The following is a 13,268-nucleotide window of genomic DNA, read 5'->3' as shown; positions in this document are numbered from 1 at the left end:
CCACCAGTGAGCACAGCTCCTGACACTGTGTTTTAAGGTAGAGGGTGTGGCATCTCTCTCCTCAGTGCCCTCATGGCAAACTGGGACTGACCTCAACTCTGTGCTCAGTTCCCAGCAGGTGCCTGGCACAGAGTAAGGGCTCAACTCACATTTCCTGACCTCGAGCCCTTAAGCTTGTAACATATTTTTTTAGTTTGTTTTATTCACGTATAGTTGATTTACAACGTTAATTTTTGCTCTGCAACAAAGTGACTCAGTTATCCATGTATATACATTCTTTTTCATTTTCTTGTCCATTATGGTTTATCACAGGATACTGAATATAATTCCCTGTGCTCTACAGTAGGACCTTGTTGTTGTCCACTTTATATATACTAGTTTGCATCTGTTAACCCCAAACCCCCACTTCATCCCCCCCCGCCCTCCTCCCCCTTGGCCGCCACAAGTCTGTTCTCTATGTCTGTGGGTCTGTTTTGTAGATAAGTTCATTTGTGTCATATTTTATTTTATTTATTTTTTTATGAAATTATTTTATTTATTTATTTATTTTTGGCTGCATTGGGTCTTTGTTGCTGCGCGTGGGCTTTCTCTAGTCGCAGCAAGCGGGGGCTACTCTTTGTTGCAGTGCGCGGGCTTCTCATTGCAGTGGCTTCTCCTTGCGGAGCACGGGCTCTAGGCACGTGGGCTTCAGTAGCTGTGGCACGTGGGCTCAGTAGTTGTGGCTCACGGGCTCTAGAGCAGAGGCTCAGTAGTTGTGGTGCATGGACTTAGTTGCTCTGGGGCACGTGGGATCTTCCTAGAACAGGGCTCGAACCCGTGTCCCCTGCATTGGCAGGCGGATTCTTAACCACTGCGCCACCAGGGAAGCGCCTTGTGTCATATTTTAGATTCCACATATAAGTGCTATCCTATGATATTTGTACTTCTCTTTCTGACTCACTTCACTTAGTATGATAATCTCTAGGTCCATCCAGGTTGCTGCAAATGACATTATTTCATTCTTTTTTATGGCTGTGTAATATTCCGTTGTATGTATACACCACGTCTTCTTTATCCATTTGTCTGTCGATGGAGATTTAGGTTGTTTCCGTGTCTTGGCTATTGTGAATAGTGAAGCTTGTAGCATCTTTCACTGGTTCACTTAAGAAGACAGCTCCAGGGCACAAGCATCCAGAGACCATGAGGCAGTCCCTGGCGGTAGTGAGCTCATTGCCCTTGGAGGTTTTAGTTCAGAGTCCGGGTGACCTGACAGATGGGTGGAAATGAGGGTCCTGGCATCTGGCAGAGGCTGCCGCAGTCCCGTGTATGGCTTCACATATGGCCTGGAGATTCCGTAGCTCAGTGAAGTGGATGGTGTCACAGTTTTGCTGGGATTCACTCTGTCTAGGGTGGTTAGGCCCACTGATCACACTGTACATCCTCAGTTCTGAAGTGGGCTGACCTGTTTCTGTGACCCAGCATAGACTCCAACCTGTCCTTACCCACCAGTGAACTTCCTCTTGTGGTTTCCAAGCACCTCTGCATCCTATAACAATCTTGAAATCTCAAGATTCTAAGAGGAGCTTATTGTGAAGGCTAGCTCTGAAGCGTGGTAGGGTGTCATGAAGGTAGGGCGGGTGGGAGAAGTCACTTATCCTACTAGAAGGCCTTGGATATGTCACCTCCCACTCAACATCACCAGCCCTGGCCTCAGTTTCACTGTCAGTCAGATGGGTCAAAGCTGGGTTGCCTTTGCCTCTGTATGGAGTGAGCATCCTGGACTTTGCAGCAAGATGCACCTGGGTTTGAAGCTCAGCTCTACTGCTCAGCAGCTGTGTGACCCTTTAAGACACCCAACCTCTCTGAGCCTGTTTACTTTGTTATGGTGGGAAGGCAACCCAGCCGGCTGAGTTGTTGTGAGAAAAAGTGCCCAGCGTGGGGCCCTTTGTGGGCAGCAGGATGTGGCAGCTGTCACGGCGCTCGTTCTCCTGACACACTCATGCACAGTCTTAGGAGAAAACAGCAGTCCTGTGCCTTATGTGACTGACCTTTAGATGACCCTTATCTCATCTTGCCTTGAAATGCTCCAAGTGTTACTTTTCCTAATACAGTGTTAGACGGTGAGTGGAGCTCTTGATGCAAGGATGACTGCAAAGGTTTTTGTTTTTGTTTTTGAATCTATCTCTTTATTTAATTGGCTCTTATTAAGGGGAGAGGGGACAAATCTTGCCTGGAGCTTGCTTGTCTAGGCCCACGCTTCCTTGGCCATGACTTCTTGGCACCCCAGAAAGTGTTCATGTGTTGCCCAGGGACAGTTGTTGTCCTTCCCAGAAACACCTCTAACCCCTAAGAGTAATAATTCCAGCCACCCGTGCAGCGGGGGCAGGGGCCTGGTCCAAACCTAACACTGGCCAGGGGCCTTGGGGATTGGACGCGTGCCCCAAGAGTGGAGATTTGAGGAGTAAAAGAGGGGGACCCAGAGAAGCAGTCAGGGTAGGACTGGGGTAGGGGTGCACATACTGAGTCGCTGAGCTCCATCTAAGTACCAGGCCTCCTGACCGTGCTGGGGAAGGGCTGCCATCCGTCTGTCCACGGGCGAACAGCAGGCTCAGCCACCAGTGCCTCTCCAGGACGCACACACAGGACCGTGTGTCTCTAGGGCCTTCTTCTTCTTTCCTCCCTTCTTCCCTTCCATGCATCAGTCAGCCAACAAAGCCCATGAGTGCCCTGACAGAGCACAGGTGCTGTGCTAAATGCTCTGGGATTCCTGAAGAGATTATGGTCTCCACCACCGGGAGCTCACAGCCTGTGGGACTTGAGACACATGAACAGTGAAGCCAGATGCCTCCGTGGGGACCAATAAAGACTGTAAGTGTAGAGAGGACAGAGGGAGCTCCGTGGAGAGAGGCCATGGGGCTGGGAACAGGGAGCGTGGTGTTTGAGGCAGCCTCGCAGGAGTGCGCGGATTTCAGCAGGAGCAGACGGGGACACTGAGGAGAGTAATTCAGACACAGGGAGTCCCTCCCCCCGCCCGAGAGGACGTCCTGCCTCTGGACACTTGCTCATGTCCATCTGCTTTTGTCCGGGCTCCCTGGTCTGCAGCTCGGAAGCGCATCTGTAGGTAAAAGGGCCACGGATGTGGCTTTTACTTCAGCCTCTGCCAGCATCCTACGAGGACCCTGGACTGATTTCTCTTCCTTTTCTGTCTCTCTTGTCCTTTCCCGTCTCTGCCGTTTCTCTTCTCCTACAGCCCTTCTCCCATCCCTGCATCTGCTTCACTCCCTTTGCCTTCCTTCCACAAATTCATTCATTCAGCGAATATGTCTTCATCATTTACTGGGTGATGGGCATTGTTCTAGGCAAGAGGGATCCTTCAGTGAGAAGAATACAGATCCCTGCCTTCAAGATGCTTACATTCTGGTAGGCAAGGAAAAGACTCATACAAATTAGCATTTAACTAAACAATTGTGGAAGAGCCACGGAGAAAGTCCTGTTTGGGCGGGCTCTCAGGAGGTGAGGGAGTTGGCTGTACGGGTAGCTGGGGGGAGGGCAGAGCAGGCAGAGGAAACAGCCAGAGCTAAGGCCCTGGGGCGGGCGGCTGCTTGTGTGTCAGCACAGAGGCCTGTGTGGCCAGAGCGAGCTGGGGCCCAGCATGGAGGAGGCGAAGTCCTAAAGCTGGGAGCAGGTTCACGTCAGGCCTCATGGGCCATTGTGAGGGTCTTGGCTTCTACCGTGAGCGACGTGGGGCTGTTGAGTGTGTTCAAAAATGTTTTATTATGAAAAAAATTAAACATATACAAAAATAGAAAAGTGAAGTAACCCCCTTTCCCCCCAAGCCCATTGCAGCGCTTGCCGAGGCACTGGCCAGTGGGTTTCACACCCTCACCCACCAGCACCCACTGCTGGGTGAGTTTGAAGCAATTTCAAACAGCATCACGTTGCATCTCTAAATGTTTCAGCACGTGTGTAAAAGAAACAAAACCTTAATACCGTCATCCCACCTAAATCTATGAAAAAGCTTCTTCACGTATTCAGTTTGGGTTCACCGTTTCCTGGACTGTCTCATACATTTCTGGTTGCAATTTGTTCATTCAGGATTTGGGGTGCAGACGTGGCGAGGCCCAGGTTACATTCTAAACGCATCCATCTGGCCACCGTGCTGAGAACAGACTGCAGCAGGAGGAGAGCGATTAGGGAGGGGATGATGGCAGTGACCCAGAGAGGAAGGGAAAGGGGCGTGGCCCAGATGGGGGTGGGGGTGTGGGCGTGGCTGGGAGGAGCGCCCGTCCTGGGCCAGGTGGTCTGCCAGGCAGGGGGGACGCTGAAGCAGAGGCAGAGCCTTGGCCTGAGAGACCCCGTGTCTAGCAGAGGAGCCTGAGCCGAGGGGCACAAGGCGGGGTGGTGAGGGTGCTAACAGAGGGTGTGCCGGGGCTCACAGGAGGGCTCCTTTGCGTCCCGCCTCCTCCAGCGGATGGGGCACGATGGCCAAGCGTGTCCCTGGGGACCCTGTCCCTCCAGTGTCATTGGTGCTCTCCTAACTGGAGCTGCTCCATCCCGGGGGTGTTGCTCCTCAGTGGCTTTACCTGTGGACAGACGACAGAGACAAACGGTGATGTTGGCGTGGGCTGGGGGGCAGCTTCCTGTTCAGTCAGCCTGTGGCTGAGTCAGGAAGGCCTGAGACAGCATGATGACTGATTCAAAACAGCATCCCTCTCCCTCCCACACGGTGACCTGCCGTCTCCTGCTTCAATTGAAACGTCACTCTGAGAAATGCTAATGTCAGCACTCAGGCTGTGACAAGAGAAGAGACGAGACAGTGACAAGCCACAGGGACCTGGGAATTGAGATACTGAGACTAAAACACGGGGGTGGGGAAAGGGATCCGGGCCCTTTATTTTAGAGATTAGCAACCAGCAGACAGTGTAATCTGTGGTGAGTTGAATGCATTCATTTTGGACAAAGCTGGTACTTTCCCACAGTGACATAGTGAAAGGGGAGGGTCAGGAGCCAGGCACCCTCTTCCCCACCCCCACCCCCTTCCCCACCCCCTTCCCCTCCCCTTTCCCCACCCCCATCCCCACCCCCACCCCCATCCCCATCTCCACCCCCATCCCCACCCCCACCCCCATCCCCATCTCCACCCCCTTCCCCACCCCCACCCCCATCCCCGCCCCCTTCCCCTTCCCCATCTTGCAGAGCCCATAGCCCTGGGAGATGGTTGCTGCCCCCTGAGGGGGGTGTTAGACACTCATTGCGCCACTGCTTCCTGCCTTAGGTGGAAGTAGAGAAGGTAGAGAAGGTACTCAAGCCTTTCTGAGGTTCAGATTTCCTCCTGCTTGTCTGAGCAGGGCGTTGGGGTCTGGGAGTGCTGTCTCTCGGCTGGAGCGGGCACTGCTACAAGTGCATCTGAACCCTGAATGATCCAAAGCAGGACCAGCCTGGCTCCAGGCTACTGAGGCGCTTGGACACTCAAAAGCTTGCACGAGGTTGATTTTTCAAAAAAAAAAAAAAAAAAACTCTTGTGCACTCATCATCCACTCCAAAATAGACGTCCTGTCACTCTCACACCAGCCTATTTTAATTTTCTGTAGAGGACTTATATTTTTCTTGTTTGAGCATTTGTTTATTTTTGTTATCTCCACTAAAACATAAGTCTGTGAGAACATTATTTTTGTATTTGCAGCACTTACAGGAGTGCCTCACATTTCTAAAAACATGTTTTTTTTACATGCATTAAAATAAATATGAAAATATATATAAGCATATAAAATATGCATAAATGTATAATGTCATTCATGAGCTTCAGATACAATTAGGGTGCAAGAGTGACTGGATCACACCTGAGTGCTACTCCCTGGGGGCTGACACACTTGGGTGCTGTGGGGAGAACAGGACCCAGGACTGGATATCTGGCCACCTGGGTTCTGACCTCCGGCAGAGAATGTCCAACTTGTCTTTTTAACGTTTTCACCACCTTTACCCATTTCATCCACCTCCTACCCGTCTCCTCCGTCAACCACCAATCTGTTCACTCTACCTATGAGTTCAGTTTTTTTTAGATCCCATATCATAAATGAGATTATACGGTACGTGTCTTTCTCTGTCTGACGTATTGCACTTAGCGTGATGCCCTCGAGCCTCATCCTTGTTGCATATGGCACAGTTTCCTTCTTTTTATGGCTGTCTACTGTTCTCTTGTATGTGTACCACTATTTCTTTATCCATTGTTGCATCCCGGGGCACATAGGGGCCTTCCATGTCTTGGCTATTGTAAATAATGCTGCAGTGAACATGGGGGTGCATGTGTCTTTTCAAGGTAGTGTTTTCATTTTCCTTGGGTAAATCCCCAGCATTGGGGTTGCTGGATCATGTGGTAGTTCCTTTTTTTTTTTTTTGACCAACCTCCAGATTGTTCTCCATTGTGGCTGCACTAATTTACATTCCCCTCAACAGTGCACAGGGCTTCCCTCTTCTCCACACCCTCTCCAGCACTTGTTATTCCTTGTCTTTTGGTAATAGCCACTCTAACACGTGTGAGGTTACATCTAATTGTGGTGTGGTTTTCCTGGGGTTTCTGTTTTTTTTTTTTTTTTTTTTTTTGCTGTACACAGGCCTGTCACTGCTGTGGCCTCTCCCGTTGCGGAGCACAGGCTCCGGACGCACAGGCTCAGCAGCCATGGCTCACGGGCCCAGCTGCTCCGCGGCATGTGGGATCTTCCCGGACCGGGGCACGAACCCGTGTCCCCTGCATTGGCAGGCGGACACTCAACCACTGCGCCACCAGCGAAGCCCTAATTGTGGTTTTGATTTGCATCTCCCTGATGATTAGGGATATTGAGCACCTCTTCATGTACCTGTTGGTTATCTGGACATCTAGAATGCTCAGTTTTAAAGAAGAAAACTTGGTTTCTTTTGTACCTTTACTTTTACTTGGCCTTTATCTTGCTCTGTGGTCCTAGGTCCTAGTCACACCTAAAATAGCCTAGATATCTTCTTTCCTCTCTGGACAAAAAGGAGGGGAAAAAAAGTTTTGCTTAAGAGAATTCCATGTTGTCAGACATTTAAACAATGTAAAATTTGGAATGTTTAAGCTAGAGGATCATCATGGTGGAAGGAATCTCTGAGATCGACAGTGAGAAATTTAACGTCCAGAAATATTAGATGACGGAACTGCTCAAGGTTGCTCAGGGCTTTGTCACTGCCCCTCCCACAAGCCGGGGACAGCCTCTTTGGTTCCTCTGATCATTTTCTTAATATCTTCTGCCTTCTCTTCTCTCTTATCAAGAGGTGAGAACCGAGGAAGTGACACCATGAAATATGACGCTCCCTTTCTTCCTAGAGACGGAGTGACAACCAAATGTCTCTTGGTGGGCCCCACTGTGTCAGTTGCTTTAAAAACATATGTTAAGGGCTTCCCTGGTGGCTCAGTGGTTGAGAGTCCGCCTGCCGATGCAGGGGACACGGGTTCGTGCCCTGGTCCGGGAGGATCCCACATGCCGCGGAGCAGCTGGGCCCGTGAGCCATGGCCGCTGAGCTTGCGCGTCCGGAGCCTGTGCTCCGCAACGGGAGAGGCCACAGTAGTGAGAGGCCTGCGTACCAAAAAAAAAAAAAAAACATGTTAAAAACAGAACCTCTACACGTGTAGAACTAATAATATAAGGTAGGAAGGAAATAATATTGGTTGAATTGTCATTGCATAGCAGGCACTTAGGTTTTTTCTTTTTTTTTTTTTTGCACACATGTTTCTCACTTAGTTCTCACAAGGATCCTATGAAGTCTGGCAGTTTTAATCCCATTCTGCAAATGAGGAAACCAAGACTTGAAAGTATAAATCAGATTATCCAGCGTCACACAGATTATAAATGGTGAGGCAGGGATTAGAACTCAGGTTGTCCTGGCTCCAAAACTTTCCTGTTTTTGCTTTAGAATGGTGTGTGTGTGTCCACTTACACACCAGAGTTCTAAACTGGACACTAGCAGTCCTTTCGGCGGAAGCCTTGGAGAGATCTAGGACCCCTTATAACTGCCAGTGCCTGTTCTGAAGGATGCCCTGAACACCTGTCACTTTAATCTCTGGCTTCTGCCCTTGGAGCAGAGGGTCTTACATGGCTACAAGCGATCAGGCCCATCAGCCCTGATTTCTAGTAGATTTGAGAGCGAGAAACACTAGCGGTCTTTTGTAAGTGGCAACCTGGGTTGAATTTGTTTTACTTTTCAATTTGCAAAGCCTTTTTTCTTGTCTTTCTCTGCTCTACCAGATGGTAATGGCATCATTTGGATCGCAGGCCACTGTTGGATTCCTTTCGTGGCGTGGAGCCAGGTTTATTTCAGGACCCTCTAGGTTTTCTCTGAGCACCTGGTTTCAGCTCTAACCGGTAGAAAATAATCACGTTTGACATTTGGAGACATGGAGAACAGGGACTGAGCAAAAAGACCATACGGCTCATATTGGAACCACTTGCACAAGCAATCCTTTCATCGGATAATGGCCCCTCACATGGCTGTGTTAACTCGTCCTGGCTGGGAAGCAATTGCTCTTTTGAATTTATAGGCTTCCTTCTTCTCCACAGACAGACAGGCAGCCTCAGAAATATTGGTCTTGCTCAGCATCCTGGCCTCCAGAATGGCTCGAAAAATCTGCCCTCGTGATAAATCACAAACATTTATCCAGACATTGTGTTGGGTAGCAATTTAAAAGAGAAGAAAAGGAAAATGACAAGGAACAGGCTTATTGTTAATAAACAGTTCTTTATTGCTGCAGAACTTGGCACTGGCCAGCACATCTCAAATCCCCACACCCAAGTATAGGTGCAAACTGCGGAGGGTACATAGCTGCCGCTACATCCACCAATAACTTTACCATCACCACCATTACCATCAGCACCACTTCCATCACTGTACCATCACCATCAGCACCATCATCAGCTCCACCGTCACCACCACCAGCACCTGCACCATCACCACCATAATCACCACCATCAACACGTCAACACCTCCACCATCACTATCACCTCCACCACCACCATTACCTCTACCACCACCACCATCAGCACCACCACCATCAGCACCATCACCACTGCGTGTTTCTTAGTGTCAGATCCTGTGCTAAGCACTCTGTGGGCATTATCTTATTTAATCTCCATGGCACTGCTGGGAGGTAGTGGTTTTGAAACCAACTCTGCTTGACATGTGGTCTCTCCCCTACGCCGGGGACTCAGAATTCTGCTATTACCATTTCTTCTTCATCAGAGCCTCCATCATCTTCCTTCTCATTGTCATAACTATCTATTACATTTGCATGATGCTTTGTTATGCTTTTTAAATCACTTCCTCAAATATTGAATTATTTCTTCTGCTACTGTCTTTTCAGATAATTACAATGATTATAATTTTCCACATGAGGAAACTTAAGATTCAGCAAGTTTTAAATGGCTTGCCCGTCCTCATCTACCTCAGATTTAGAACTCTTTTTTCTTATAATATTGTAGAGGAAAGGGGTTGGGAAAAGAACATAGAGAATCCCTTTGATCACAATGAGTGACCAAGTCCTTGCAACTACTTACTTAGAGCTTTATGCCCCATCCCTGGCGATTCTAGCTCATGGCCTCTTGGGTGACACCAGGGAATGCGTCTCAAATATGTTTTTGCCCTATTTTGCCATTATTTCTCATCATTGCTGGGACTTCATGGAGGAGGTGGCACTGGACTGGGCTAGGACTTTGACAAGTTGAGATGGAGCATGCGTCCTACAGACAGGTGGCTTGGTGGGCCAAGTTCCAGAGGCCAGGAGTCCTTGGGGTCTTTGGGGCCAGGCTAAGCAGCCCACGTGAGCTGTTGCTTAGGGTTGGGAGCATGGCCACTGGATGCTAGACTGAAAAGGCATGTCAGAATCACGTGGTCTGTCAATTTCCAAATAGAACTCAGATGTTATGTCTTTTAGATAAGGGGGTGGCAAGTAACTTGGACAGAGCTTCTTTCCTCCTTATGGAAGAATAACCTGGCAGCACAGGTTGGCTCAGAAAAGTCTGGAGGGAAGGGGCAAGGCATGTGAACGGGGTCAGCTCTCGTGGCTGTGGCTGCAGGAGGGGAGGGGGGAGAGCTTTGAGAGGCACCGGGGCAGCTCCGGACACTGTGGGTAGAGGAGGTGTGAACGCAGGGGCTGGAGCTGGACACAGCCGTTACCATGCTATTTCTCTGGGTGATGCCCCTTTATGGATGGTCCACGAACCATATGCCTTTCTTGGGGGAGAGGCTGCCTTGTGGCACGGCTGCGATCACAAATCTCTGATGCTTTTTTCTTCCTCTGGCCTCTTGCCATCATCTGGCTTTTTTCCTTCTTGCTGAAAATCTAACACTCGGGATGTCTGCTCCTCTGGATGCACCGCTTTGCATTTCTGTATCTCCTACCACACCTCTCCGACCTGCCCATAATTCTCCTTTTTCAGGTCAATTTTACTGCCTTCCCTGGCATTGGAGAACCTCCTGACTCCATGACCTCTGCACATTTCCTTATCGTCTTAGGTGTTCGTCTTCTGAGCATTAGTGTGTCATTACATACAGTCCCCAAGCTCCAGCAGAGCAAAGAGCTGCTGAGAACTCATACATCCCTCAAACAGTGGTGGGTCCTCTGCAAGAGGGAAACTGAAGCTGCATCCCCTAGCAAATTGGCACTTTAATTAGTAATTCTGCTCAGTCACAGCCCAGACCTTCTCACCCCTTCCTCTTCCGTCTGATCCTTGCTGATCAACCATTAAATGTTCTAGCCCTTCATGGCTTTCAGCCTTTCCTCCAGACGTCTCTGGCCTGGGTTCTGAATTCTGATGACTACTCACCAGGCCGTTCTGCTGACCTCGAAGGGAAGTGGCTTATCCATCTTGTAAATAACGCTGTGGCATAACTTGGAAGCAAGTGGAGGGGGTGTCTGTCTAGATAGAAAATTGAAGATGTCTGGTTTCCATCCCCTGAGGACGGGGAGCTGGCCATTCTCAGCTCTCATGATCAGCTCCCCGATGTTTTCAGTAATCAGAGCAGGATGGACGCACAGACAGGACTCCTCCAGGCTCGGCTCCCTTCTGAAGGTATCTGTGACCGCATTTTGAATTTTACCTGACAGGTGTCGAGGAACTCATTCTGACCTAGACCTGATCGCGCCTTCCAGGCTGATGTGCTCCAGCTCAAGGGGTGCAGCTCCAGGGGCCTCTAAATCAGACCACCTCACTCTCTCTGCAAGTCTGCCAGCAGCTTGCCTCCCTAACGGCCCTTCTCTCTACCCTCATTGCTGTTCCCACTGCCACTGTCCTGGCTCAGCACCACATCAGTCCCGAAGGGACAAGTTACGTATCCAGCCCGCGAATGTTTATTGAGTCTCCACCATGCGGCAGGCCTTGTTCTGGGCCCGTGGAGGTAGCACTGAAGAAAAGCAGAGCCAGTCCTCGTTTTCAGATGAGCATCCCAGTGGGAAGACGGGCAGCTGGTAGATACGAATGTCAACAGTGTATGTGGTGGTGATAGAAACAAAGGGAAATACAGCGGGGCAAGGAGAGAGGGTGGGATGGGGACCACAGTCAGAGAAGGCATTCAGGTGAGGGGGACGTCTGGCAGAGACCAGATGGAATTGAGGGATGGAGCCATGTGGGCACCTGGGAACCAGCATTCCAGGCAGAAGCACCTGGAAGGGGCCTCTTGGGGCAGGTTGTGGGTGGAGGTGCCCCGGGACTTCTCCCTGGGCTCAGCACCGACTACGCGCTCCCAAAACATGGTGGCGGGGAGGAGAGGGAGAAAGGTGGGATCCACGGGACCCCAGAGGACTGGGCTGGCGCAGTCCGAGGTCGTAAAGACACCTTCCCTCTGGGGATGGGGGAGCACATGGGACAAACCAGAGTGTCCAGTGGCAGAGACAGGAGAGGGCCAGGGTTTCAGAAAGAGAGAAGGAGCTGACGTCGCCCAGCTCCTATAATCTAGCAGTCTAGACTATTAGAGATATTCTGTAGAACTTATATCCTTTAGTCATCTTCAGAGCCCTGGGAATTAAGAGTCACATGTACAGGCTCCAGCACACACAGATCTGGGGCTGAATCTTAACCTCGTCACATTCTAGCTGTGTCACATGTGAGACTTGACTCTGAACCTCAGTTTCCACACCTCCCTGTGGGACTGAGAACACCTGCATCACAGGGGCGTCCTGCAGAGTTAAGACGTAAGGAAAATGTGGGAAACCCCAAAAGAGGGTTTGACACAAAACAGGTACTCAAGGAATGTGATTCTTATTCAGAGTCTTGTTTTACATTTCATTTCTGATTGCAATGCTTTGTCGTCATGAGAACAACTGTGAGCAAGAAAGCAAACAGACGGGGGCTTCCCTGGTGGCGCAGTGGTTGAGAGTCCGCCTGCCGATGCAGGGGACACGGGTTCGTGCCCCGGTCTGGGAAGATCCCACATGCCGCGGAGCGGCTGGGCCTGTGAGCCGTGGCCGCTGAGCCTGCGCGTCCAGAGCCTGTGCTCTGCAACGGGAGAGGCCACAGTGGTGAGAGGCCCGCGTACCGCAAAAAAAAAAGAAAGCAAACAGACGGGCCTTCATCATTCACATTCGCCTGTAATATAATGTACGCCGTGTGCTGTGTTGCTAACCAGCACACACCTCACCCCTGTTCAGAGGGGTAGACTCTGAGGCTTAGTGAGACAGGTCACTCCCACAGGATGGCCCGCTGGGGCCCTGCACAGAAGTGTGGGGTCTAACAGCAGAAGAGCAGAAATGGTCCAAATGACCTACCTGCCCAGAGTTGAAATGTATCACATTTCATCCTTATGGTGAAAACTATGTAGCTGTGGAAAAGAACGGAATGGCTCTCCACATGCTGATACAGGATGCATCCGGGTTAAATTAAGTGAAAAAAAGCCAAGTTTATCAGTAGATTGAATGATATGCTACAGTTTGTAAAGAAAAAAAGGGGGAGAGGGAGAGAATGTGTGTGTGTGTGCGTGTGCAAAGCTCACCTAAACATAAAATGCCTCTGGAAAGATTAGCCAACAACTGGTAGGATTAGTTGCTTTCAAGGAAAGGGACTGAGTGGCAGGGGACAGGATAAGAACATTTTTCTCAGGTGAACCTTGCTGTACTTTTTGAATTTTGGGCCATGTGTTACCAAAATCATCCAAGTTACAGAGCCGGCATCCAAAGGGGAACCTCCCTGACTCCAGACTTCCTCCCAACCCCACACTGCTTCCCCGTAGGGCATCCCGAGGGGGACAGGCTGTTATCATGGGGTCTGCCCCAGATGTGCCATTAGACG

The 13,268-nt window shown here is 50.1% G+C and overlaps 1 protein-coding gene across 1 annotated transcript in view; it reads left to right on the top strand.

The window, feature by feature from the left end:
- COL22A1 (collagen type XXII alpha 1 chain) overlaps nucleotides 1–13,268 on the top strand; it is a gene marked incomplete at both ends in the record, with an annotated part of 241,676 nt that overhangs the window by 110,317 nt on the left and 118,091 nt on the right. The gene's annotated exons all lie outside the window — the stretch shown is intronic.

This window comes from Mesoplodon bidens, assembly GCF_964165515.1.
Source record: "Mesoplodon bidens genome assembly, chromosome: 16".
NCBI lineage: Eukaryota > Metazoa > Chordata > Mammalia > Artiodactyla > Ziphiidae > Mesoplodon > Mesoplodon bidens.
Note: the sequence above shows the minus strand (reverse complement) of the source record. Positions and strands in the feature narration are given on the sequence as shown.